The following is a 12,239-nucleotide window of genomic DNA, read 5'->3' as shown; positions in this document are numbered from 1 at the left end:
GTACAAAGAATTGAAGGAAATGATGTCTGAACTTGCTTGTTTCTCAGGTCCCTTTGTGAGCGGAGTATGGATAGCACGTCCCTGCATGAGTGGCATGGATCCTGTGATTTCTGATAACATAGCCCATTCTTTTTATTTTTTTGAAAGACTTGTTATTTATTTATTTGACAGAGAGCGAGGTCACAAGTAGGCAGAGAGGCAGCCAGACATAAAGGGGGAAGCAGGCTCCCCACTGAGCAGAGGACCCCACGCCCCCGACGTGGGCCTCGATCCCAGGACTGAGAGACCCAGGACCCATGACCTGAGCTGCAGGCAGAGGCTGAAACCCCTGAGCCACCCCGGCACCCAACATATCCCATTCTTGAGACGAGAACACAGAGATGTTTAAGGCGAGAGGGCTTAGGATAAGAAGGCACAGAGGCTGCTGGATGAAGCACTGTGCCTTGGCCAGAGAAGGGGATTACATCCAGTCCTGCCCCAGTAAAGGGCTCCATGGCTGTGATCAATGACTGGCCTTCTGGACTGCCATGCAGTGCAGTGCAGTGAGGCCCCTGTTCCTTTTCCTTTGTGTGGGGGGTCCCAACAATGTGTTCCATCAATACCAAAGCGCAGAGCAAGAGACAGAGTAACATGGGCCCCATGTCCATTTGGATCAAAGTCTCCCAATTCACTCTTACAAATAATGATTTGCAAGACTTGCAGAAGCTGAGGAAGGACTGTTGGGGCAGTGGGGGCACCTGGGAGCACGAGTTAGGAAAATGCCTAGGCCAGGGCAAAAGGAGTCTAAATCAACGGGATGAAACCTGGTCTAGTCTCTTTAATGATACTCCTATAAGTATGTGGACAATGGCTGTGCTTCTGTCCAAGGCGTGGGCAGGACCATGTGGGCCAGTTTGGGGAAGAGATGGGATGCAGATTCACGGGAGTACAGGACTCTAGGAGGCCTGGTTGGCTTCTAGGAAGTGGGGCCCTTGGTGCTGCATGGGCGCCCCAGGGGTCGGGTCTCCCCAGCACCTGCACTCACCCTGAGCCAGCGCCAGACTCTGTTGGCCCTGTGCGGCTTCTTGTTCTTGGAGGAAGGAGAGCAGGCAATCTCCTCGGTCACCTCCTGCACCATGTCCTCTGGAGCTTTCTATCAAGACAGTGCCCGGCAGCCAGGCAGGAGGCCTTAGAGCCCTGTATGGAGGCTTTTGCTGGTCTTCAGACCCAGGGCGCTCCATTCCAGACACACCACAGCCCCGGTGGCAGAGCCCTCCCCCAAGGAGAGAAACGTGGCTCAGCTTCAGGGCCTTGGATGTGCTCTGGCACAGCTCAGAGTCACCTCAGGAATCCCCTGTGCACCCTGCCCACCCTGACATTGGTGTGAACAAGAAGGGATCACCAGGGTATCCACTGTGCTCACCCTCCTCCAGCCCATGGGCAGGAACCCCCACATATCCCTCCTCCCCTCAAACTCCAGAGGAAGGGATGGGGCTACCCTAGGATGGTTCAGAGGGGTGGGCATCGCCTAGTCTCCTCAGAAGTAAGTACCTTATGGCGTCTCCCTCGAAAGGACCTGCGGCATTGGGGGGGTGGTTTTAGCCAATGTCTGCAGCATGGGATCAAGTCATTTTCCTGGCGGTTCTGGTACCCAGAGCCCCGGAAACTAGGTACACAACAGGAAAACATCTTTCTGTGTCTAGGTCCTGAGTCCAGTAACCCTGCTACTGGACTAGACTGGCTGCCTGGTTGCAGGGGTTCCAAGTTCTGAAGGCCTTTGTGATCCAGGCAGTGACATCACTTCCTGAGATGCCCTATCGGGGCCCACTCCTGGTTGGACCCCTACACGAACAGTGCTCCCGTCTGCCATCTCCTCTTCCCCCTTCTGCATGCAAGGACACAGTGACCCCAACACACCCCTCTCCACAGGCCCCCAGGGAAGGTCTGGGAGCAGCCAGCGCCCCAGCTTGCAAACACACCTGGTTTCAGACACAAGTCTCTATTCTTACCTGGTCCAGACACTAGATAAGCCATTGTGGCAGACAGGCATGGTCTTCGTGCCACATATGGATGATTACAGCATGTCTTTCTATCAAATGTCCACAGGCATAGGTTGGATAATAGCTATGATGTTAGAGGAGTGCTGTCACAGGTAGGAAATACCTCCCACCCAATTTCCTCCCTCCTGTCAACTTCTTGGAATCTGCTACTAATCAGATCCCACCCCACAGTCCATCCTGGGGTTTGTGTGTTTCTGTGCACCTGCACACAAGCTCCTGAGTGCACACATATGTTCATCGGTGCTCACATTCTGGAGTCCCAGAAGAGGACAGCCCCACTTACAGAGGGCTGGGTAATAGCTTCCCAAGGTCTTAGGCTTTGCATTTTCAATGCAACCCTAAAGAAGGGACTGGAGTCTTGGCCCTTGATGGTCAGAATGTACCCTTACCCCTAGAGACCGCCTGTCCCGGGATGCAGGCCATTCTCTCCTTTCCAAAGGTTGTGATGCAGATGGTGGTCCATCCAGTGGGTCGCCATGACCCGGGATCCTCCTCAGACAAAAACCTGGGCATGTCTCCAATGATCACCCTCAGCCCGATAACATTTCCAGGCCAACAGCCACTTCCTTCCAGAAAAACTTTTCCAGAGCCCCCAGTGAATGGCTAGGTTGCATCCAGGACCCCAACTTTGAGGACACTCAAAGACCTGGGTTCAAGCCTGCTAAGCATCCCTACAGTCTGATTCTGGGCAAGGCCCGGACCCTTCATGGATCTTCACAGTCTCCCTTTGGGGACTCCATTGGTTCCCCAACTCCTCTGTAGACATGTTTGTGTGACCCCTCCCCAGAGTGTGGTCCGGACTTGTTGATTCACTTTCATGTCACAGAACGTGGCCACATGACCCAAAGGCCCTTCTGAGATTTCGTTTGAAAACTCATTGCCCAGCCCCATGTTGACTCGGATCCATGTTCTCTCTCCAATCTTCATATTGGAGCACAAGCTCCTAGGTTGAACCATGACCCAGACATATGCCCGTGGCCCAGCCCTGTGGGCCCACAGCAGACAGAAGTCAGGTCTTTGAGATGGGCTGTATCTGGCCCATGCCCCTGAGTGCGCTCAGGTTCTCGGTGAAGCAGGTCCTCCCTTGGTGTTGTCAGCAGCCCAGTTTAAGGAGAGACTCTGGCAGGAGTCCCCAGCAGAGCACTGCTGGATTCCTGATCCCCTGAGACCACGAGGCAGCATTTGTTGGTTCAGCCACTGAGTGTGGGGAAGTGCAGTCACACAGCCCTGGGAGAAGGGCACTGATACTGACCAACTTCCCGGGCCCTGGCCCTCCTCCCCTCCCACTCTCGTCCTTCCTCATCTTCTCTGGCCACCCTGGCCCCCTTTCTAACCTCCAGTCCTCTGCCCCATGGTGCCCTCCGCCAGGTGGAATGCACTCGCATTTGTGCAGGGCTGTCTCCTTCTTATCCTCCCACAGGAATTCTCCGTGTCATCTCAGCACAGCCTTGTCATACCCCTCCCTGGGTGGAGTTCGGGCCTTAGTTGTGTCCCTTGCTCTTTTGCTGTGGAGCAATCGCTTTTCCCGTTCACATTTTGGTTTCTTGTTTGTCCATCTTCTGCTCTAGACCCTGAGCTCTCACGAGGAGAACCCGCTGAGCTGATAAGCCCTGGCACCATCTGAGTGCGCAGTGCCCAGTGGCTGAATGAGCGGGAGACAGGATCCGTCCCAGCACAGACCAGCTCCGTTGTTTGAGCCTCACTGATTTTAGTCCTGTGTAAGCCTTTTGTTTTATTTTTAAGTTAACTGTGCCTGTTGTGGGCCTCGAACTCATAACCCTGAGATCAAGGATCCTAGTGCCTGAGGAAGCCAGGTGCCTCTTTGGTCCTCTTTAAAGGTTTTAGGCTGATCACTATTCAAGTGAACTTGGTCATTTCAACATGCTGTACGGAGCTATATTACATTACGCTGAATGACCATTTAACTCCCCAGGTTTTGGTAGCCTGTCACCACAGAGGTCCCCCCCTTGACAGTGCTGAGTGGATCTTCAGATTGGAGACTGAAATCCTTTCTGTGTTCTTCAGGAGCCCAGAGTCTCTCCACCATCGGCTTTCTCCCTCCTTGGGATGACATGCACCTCTGATGCCATCAGCACAAGAGGAAAGATGACAAGGAAATACACACAGGAGGGTGTTTCCGGCCAGGTCTTGAAGGCCTCAAGGTTCACTTTGATGCTCAATCTTTTATGTATTATTTTAGGATTTTATTTCTTTATTAGAGGGAAAAGAGCACAAGCAGGGGGAGGGGTAGAGGGAGGAGAACCAGAGAGATGCTGATCTGAGGAGGACAGGGGGTGGCTGATATAGACCTGTGCAGGGAACAGCGGAGGCCGCCCAGAGCTGGCCTCCGTCCTCTGGTGGGCCGGGAGTAAGGAGTAGCCTCAGATCCCTGTGCCCATGACCTGCTATCAGGGGAGACCCTCTAGGGATTGCTTCCTGGACTCAGAGAACATTGAATGGTGGGGAAATTTTCCTTGATTTAGGAGGGACATGAAAAGTCAATCATTGGGTTCATACTTTCTCTTCTTGGACCGACAGCCCCAACCTCAGAAGAAGATCCTGAACCACCTCAAGAGCTACCTCTAGCTCCCACTGTGGTGCCTGCCGCAGCTTTAGAGCCTGAGGGGCCTGTATGGGAACCAGTTGTGAGTGTGATAAAGCTATGGATACAGCCGAGGGGAGGCACCTACCTGAAGGGGCCTACTGCAAAGTTTCTATGGACAACCAGGTGCATGATTGAAAGACTTAGGGGTCTTCCCCTGTGGGGGACATTCCTGGCTTAAAAGTGTTCAAGCGGTGAAGCGGGGCGATATCCCAGGTGTGATAGCATGATCTCAGGATCCCGGGGGTCCCCAGAAGACCAGCTGGGGCCCGAATGCTTCTGAGTTCCCAGACATCAGTTAGGGAGGAAGGCTGAAAACCAGGAAGCTAGGTCCCGGCTTTCTGCTCTGGGAAGCAAGCTGGGCCCAGATACCACCTTATTCCATCCACAAAGTCTCACACATCTCGCCATTCTGGTTGCAATGAAGAAATGGACTGTACACCAGAATTTCATACCTGTGGATTATGCCCAGGATTTAAGGTGCTAGAGAAACATTTTTTGACATAAGGATGGAGAAATGGTTCCTCCACAACAGCTACTGGAAGGACAACTGAAGGATTATTTCAGCACAGGAAGTCAGACGTGCAGGAGTAAATGGGAAACAAGGAGCCCGGTGGGTAAGTAGTTAGCCAACATGTCGGGAAATCTGAATTACCATTAGCTGTAAAACACACGAAAAGCCATTTCTAGAGATGTTAGTGACAAGTTGGAATGACATGATAATGCACATTGTTAGAACAACTGAAGGTACTTAGCATTAAAGGATTCTGAGATTCTCATTGTGTGCTCTAAGAGGGGTAATAGACTCAGTTCAGATGTAATTTACACGTGCTTAAGAGTTTGGGTTTTTTAAAGATTTCATTTATTTATTTATTTATTTGTCAGCAAGAGTGTGAGAGTGCACAAGCAGGGGGAGCAGCAGGCAGAGGAAGAAGTGGGCTCTGGGCTGAGCAAGCAGCTTGATGCAGATCTCAATCCCAGGTCCCCAGTATCTTGGCCCGAGCCGAAGGCAGATGCCTAAGAGACTGAGCTACGTAGGCGTCCCTACATGGGCTTAAGAGTTTTAAAGGTGGGGCACCTGGGTGTCTCAGTTGGTTAAGGAACTGCCTTTGGCTCAAGTCATGATCCTGGAGTCCCAGGTCCCACATCAGGCTCCCTGCTCGGCAGGGAGTCTGCTGCTCCCTCTGACCTCTCCCCTCTCATAGTCTCTCTCTTGCTCTCTCATTCTGTGTCTCTCTAATAAATAAATAAAATCTTTTTTTAAAACAAGAGTTTTACAGGTAACCCTAAAATCATAGAAATCAAGTATATGTTTTTTCAAACTAAAAGATGAAATAAGAGAATAAAGAAAGTATGTCAACTCCTTGACAGGGATCAAATGAGAAGAAAAAAACATTAAAAATGCATGTTCGGGACACCTGGGTGTCTCAGAGGGTTGAGCCTCTGTCTTCGGCTCAGGACTTGGTCTCAGGGTCCTGGGATCGAGCCCCACATCGGGCTCTCTGCTGGGCGGGAAGCCAGCTTCCTTCTCCCTTTCTGCCTGCCTCTCTGCCGACTTGTGTTCTCTCTCTGTCAAATAAATAAATAAAATCATTTAAAAAAAATGCATGATCAGGGACGCCTGGGTGGCTCAGTTGGTTAAGCAGCTGCTTTCGGCTCAGGTCATGATCCCAGCATCCTGGGATTGAGTCCCATATCGCGCTCCTTGCTCAGCAGGAAGCCTGCTTCTCCCTCGGCATCTGCGTGCCTCTGCTCACTCTCTCTGACAAAAAAAAAAAAAAAAAAAAAGCATGATCAATAGAAAAGTAAAAATCATACGGTAGAAATAAGTCTACCTATATAAGCCATCACAACAAATGTGGGCCGTTAAACCATAAGTCAAATCATCTATGAATGGACAGAATTCTTAAATTGAATTAGGAAATTAACAAAATCTGTTTCTCTGCTGTTTTTAAAAAAAGATCAAATGCAAGAGGACAGAAACCAGTGAACAAACTAAAACCAAAGCAGATGCACTGGGTTTTGCCTGGAGGTGGAAATACCCCAAGCTGATGGCCTTGGGAGACACGAGGGTGGGGGTTGGGGGGCCAGCTAAGGGAGGACTAAATGGAAGAAGTGATGTGAGATTTGAGGCGGAAATGGTAAGAATGAGCCACCTGGGTGCCGTACTTCAGGCAGAACATCCTAAGGTCCCGTAGGATCCTAGGATGTTTGAGGAACAGAAAGGTTGGTGTCCTTTGACAGATGGTACAGTTAATAGATCATGTAGGATCTTGAAGGATATTTGCATTTTATTTTTAGTGCAGTGAGGAAACATCGGAGCATTTGTAGCAGATGAGTTCCACGATGTGTCTTTAAAAAGATCCTTCCAGCTACTGCGGGGAGAATGCAGTAGAGAGGGTTATAGAGAAGCAAGAGGGGAAGCGGGAAAGCCATTTGGTGGCCAGTACAGTTGTTCAAGTGAGAGGAGAGTGTGCCTTGATCCAGAGGGGTTGTAGGGGACACCAGGAGGCAGTGATGGGCTGGAAATATGTTTTGGCGGTTGAGCCAAAGTTACTTCTTGATTGACTGGGCACAGAGTACAGGATGGGGAGGAATCAAGGCTGACGCTCTTCTTGGGGGCTTGAGCAACTGGGTCCATGTCAGTGCCATTCACCGAGATGGGGAAGGGTGAGGAGCAACAGCTTGGGGGGGTGGGTAGGGGTTGCAAATCAACAATTCTGATTGGGTATGAGATGACTCTCAGCTGTAAAAGTGGAGTTATCAAGTAGGTAGTCCACTCTTTTGGTGTGGAGATTGGTAGAGATTTCTGAACTGGAGATAAAAGTTTCAGAGTTGTCAGGATAAAGCTTGGACTGTGTTGACTCCCCTAAGTAGTGTGTGTGGGTAGAGAAAAGGTCCAGGGTGGAGACTCAAGGTAAGTGTTCCTCGAATTAGCAAATAAAAATAAAGGAGTGCCAACTGAATTTGAACTTCAGATAAACAAATAGTTTTATGAGACTGATGCACTGCCTACTGTGCTAAGGAGGCACCTACAATAAATATTTTTAAAGGATATGTTACATGAAATACTGGGGATATACTTGTGCCAAAAGAATCACTTATTATTTTTCTGAAATTCAGATTTAATGGGACATCGCATTTAATTTGACAATCCTACCTAGGGTACTACTTCCTTGTTTAGATGAGATGTAGAGAAGGATCAGGAGCAAAGAGAATGTTCCATTTAGTGTGCCTATGTAACCTATATTGCCAGAATGCAATGTCATAAAAAAAATTTATAATGCTCACAAATTCTATGGGTCAGGGATTAGGACAGGGGATAGTGGACATGGCTTTCCTCTACTCCTTACTCTAATCCTGGGATTCTTGCCAGCGTGGTGTCTGGGTTCCAATGGTGAGAAAGAAAATGCATGTGCATGTAAGCAAAAGAGAGAGATTCAGATAGAGAGAGAGAGGGAGACAGACAGAAAAAGAGAGACTTTATCACTCAAATGTCCTGATTCCAGGAAACTTTGATTCATTCTACAAGAAGCTCCCCCATGTCTTGCCCTATGTTCTGGACTGTACAGTAGGGATAGGAGGAAAGCCCTTGTTCATTTTTCAAGCATTTATGCACCAGACCCTGTGCAGGGCTCTGGGAACACAAAGGGGCTTAGCCCTGGCCCCTTCTGTCCAAGCACTTACAGTATGGGTGGGTATGTGCTGGTGAAGACAGACATATTGGGAGAATCAGGGCTCGGCATTCCCATCAAACCCTATCCTGGCGTTTTGGGGAGAAGATGTGATAATGTAAACTATTCTTAAATAATCTAGCAGGTGACTTAGGATCAGACAGGCTGAAACAGATAGCAGGAACAGGTGGAACCTGGGAGAGGGAGTGATTGTTCTGGGTTGGATTAGTTTGGAACGATTTTCTACAAGAGAAGCAGTTTGAGCTAGACCTTCCAGAGGAGGAGAATTTGATCACTTCCCTTTGCTCAAGAGCATCCTAGACATCCTCACATTAAATAAGTCTTATCTTCCACACCCAGAGCCCTAGTGCCCACCTTTAGTTCACCCTGGGTGTCAGTTAACATTTTTTCCTCCGGAGTCCTGTGTTTCCTCTACACTAGTAGTTAGATCTAGAAGCTTGGCTGGGCTTGATTTTCTCTTTCCCTTCCCTTCTGTTCCCTTCCCTTTTCTTTCCTTCCCCCCTTCCTTCTTTCCTCCCTTTTTCTTCCTTCCTTCCTTCCCTCATGTCTCTCTCTTTCTCTCTTTACTCTCTCGCGCTTTCTCTCCTTCCTCCCTCCCTCCCTCCCTCCCTGCCTCTCTTCTGTCCTTGCTCTCTCTCTCTCTTTCAGGAATACTTACTTCACAGGTGGTGCCCTTGTTTCCACCAGGAACATGTGCGACAAAGGCTTACCACCTACGTTTTCTTCTCTAATTAAGAATGTGCCAGCATCTCATTTGGATTATTTACTTACTTATTTATATTTATTTTATTTTAATATTTATTCAACTTGTCTTGGTGTTGGTTTGTTTTGGTTTGTCTGCTTTTTGGTTTTGTTTTGTTTTGTTTCATGTTTTGAATGCCTGCTCTGCTCCAGACAGATTGCCAAAGCAAATGCTTATTAATCTCAGCAGTCTTCGTGGTGAAATTACTTACTCCTGTAGGTATATGTGAAATAAGAATAAGATCAAGCCACCTAGACACCAGTGTTGGTAGAGTATCTCATCCCAAAGAAAACCAAATCCTGCTTTAAAACAAAACAAAACATGAAAACTAATATAGCTCCTTACTGAAGATCTCTTGAGAAGGTAGAATTGGGTGAATTATACTAAACAACATCCATCAAGACTCCCTTAATAAAGCTTCTTTGTATACTGTTTCTCCCGCCTTGTTCGTCACTTTCCCTATTTCCTGCTCATCCGCAGTTTGCCCGCAGTTTGCCCGCACGTCCCAGGCTGTCCTCCCCCACTCTTGTCTCGTATCATGTCTCCTTGTTTTTCTTTTGCCAATTTTCACGGAGAGGTAATAACAGTAACTAACACTTACTAAGGGATTATCAGGAGACGGAAAGTGTAGCAAATGCATCACCTGTGTTATGAGGAAAATACTGTTCCTTTCCTCCGTTTAAAGATGAAGAAAGTGGAATACAATGAAGTTAAGTATCTTGCCCAATATCACAGAGAGTTAAAGCCAGTTCCACGATGTAAAGCCAGACAGTCTGACTCGAGAGTCTGTATTCTTTTTTTAAGAATTATTTTTATTAACATATAATGTATTATTTGCCTCAGGGGTACAGGTCGGTGAATCATCAGGCTTACACACTTCACAGCACTCACCATAGCACATACCCTCTCCAATGTCCATAACCCAACCACCCTCTCTCTACCTCCCCACCCCTCAGCAACCCTTAGTATGTTTTGTGAGATTAAGAGTCTCTTATGGTTTGTTTCCCTCCCGTCCCCATCACTTTTTTTCATTTTTTTCTTCCCTAATCCCACGACCCCTGCCCTGCCTCTCAAATTCCTCATATCAGAGAGATCATATGATAATTGTCTTTCTCTGATTATAGAGTCTGTATTTTTAACAGTTATTCTATACTGATTTCTTTTCCAAAATCTATATATAAGTTCCACTTATGATAATATAATAGGTTGGAAATGACCCTGCCTTAAAAGAAAAAAAAAAAAAAAAGGAATTAAAATAACAAAGTAGAAATCAAGTTCTGTAAAGCACCAGGTAACTGACAAGTTAGTGAGAAGGTAAAAGAGCAGACTATAAGAAAGTGTATACCCAGAGAGGTAAGCAGAATCGTAAAATTGTTGCAAAAGGGCCATTTAAATTTTTTACAGGATATGAAATTCAGAAGTTAAAATCTAGGGCCTAATGAATGGGGAGTCTAATGAGGTACTCTTCCGACATAAAGCCAGGGACATATAAAAATACAACCAACCCAAACCATAGAATACATCAGAAAATTTGCGCTGACATTGAGAAATTGCCTGTCTTGGATATATCACAACCACAAAAAAGTTTATAAATGGATTTGCAACCTATATTCTTACTACCCAAAAAACTTCTCCCAAATGTCAAGCTGTGCATATAATTGAAAGTGTTTGCAATTAGTAGTGCCTAAGAATTTTATTACAGCAAATACAAATTCTTTTTTTTTTTTTTTTAAAGATTTTATTTATTTATTTGACAGACAGAGATCACAAGTAGGCAGAGCGGCAGGCAGAGAGAGAGAGGAGGAAGCAGGCTCCCTGCAGAGCAGAGAGCCCGACGTGGGGCTCGATCCCAGGACCCTGGGATCATGACCTGAGCTGAAGGCAGAGGCTCCAACCCACTGAGCCACCCAGGCGCCCCTACAAATTCTTTTTGATTGGACTGTCTCTCTACGATAGGTTTCAAATAAATCTCACTATTAGTTTTCAAAGGAAAATAATTCATCACAACAACAACAATAAAACTAGTACACAAGGAAACAATTCTCAAGAGATCATTGGCAGTTACAACCTGATGGCAATAAAAGACTTTATAATTATCAGGCTTTTTTTTATAAAGCAACTGTTTTATTTCAAGAAATTAAAGCCCCTTAAAACATCTGCAGTGTATGGGAAAATGATTTTTGAATGATATAGAAAATATGAAGAACAACCAAATATAAGTTCTACAACTGAAATTCAAAAATTGGAGTGGAAAGCTCATTGGGTGAGTTTAACAGATGAGACCAATTAGAAAAAGAATTAGAAAACTGGAAGTTACTAAAAGAAGATTATCCACAAAGAAAAGAAATACAGAGAGACAAAAAGATTATATGAAAAGAGGTTAAGAAAAATGAAGGATAGGATTAAAAGATCTAAAGCAAACTTGATCATGGTTTCACAAGAATAAGAGAGAAGGAGAGCAACTGGGGCAAAGATAATATTTGAAGAGACAGCGCCTCATTTTTTTTTCCCAGAATGCTTGATAGACACCAATCCATGGAATAAAGCAACCAATGAATTCCAAGTATATTAAAAAGAAATCCAACTCTAGACACAGGCTAGTGAACTACAGGTTCACTATGGTGAATTCATTATGGCAACACCAAGCACAAAAATGGGGATTTTGAAACCATCCAGAATAGAAGTACAAATTACCTCCAGCAGATCAATAAGTAAATTTCCAGTAGACTTCTTATCAGCGATAGAAGCCATGGAACATTGCAATGGTATCTTCCATATACAGAAAGAAACAACTGACAATCTCAAGTACTTTTCCCAGGGGCACCTGGCTGGCTCAGTCAGTGCGGCATAGGACACCTGATCTCAGGGTTGTAAGTTTGAGCCCCATGCTGAGTGTAGAGATTACTTGGGAAAAAAATCTTTCAAAAAAATGAATATAAATAATAAATAAATAAAATACTTCTCCCAGGAAAAAATATCTTCCAGAAAATAAGAGTAGGGAGGAAAATTCATTTTTCCAACAAACAAACAAACAAACAAAAAGATTGAGTTTGCCATGATCCATATTAAAGCAAATTCTAAATTTATACTTCAGAATAAGTAAAATGATCAGAGTTGGAAGATATAAGCTACAAAAGAAATGAAGATTTTTTTAATGTCAA

General features: G+C 46.1%; 1 protein-coding gene across 2 annotated transcripts in view; it reads left to right on the top strand.

Annotated features, from left to right (window-relative positions):
* The window catches only part of LOC131813851 (ral guanine nucleotide dissociation stimulator-like), a 225,468-nt gene that overhangs the window by 137,091 nt on the left and 76,138 nt on the right, over positions 1–12,239 (top strand). The window lies entirely within an intron of this gene.

The sequence above is a fragment of the Mustela lutreola genome, chromosome 13, assembly GCF_030435805.1.
Source record: "Mustela lutreola isolate mMusLut2 chromosome 13, mMusLut2.pri, whole genome shotgun sequence".
In the NCBI taxonomy this organism is placed as follows: Eukaryota; Metazoa; Chordata; class Mammalia; order Carnivora; family Mustelidae; genus Mustela; species Mustela lutreola.
This window is presented reverse-complemented; position numbering and strand designations above follow the sequence as displayed.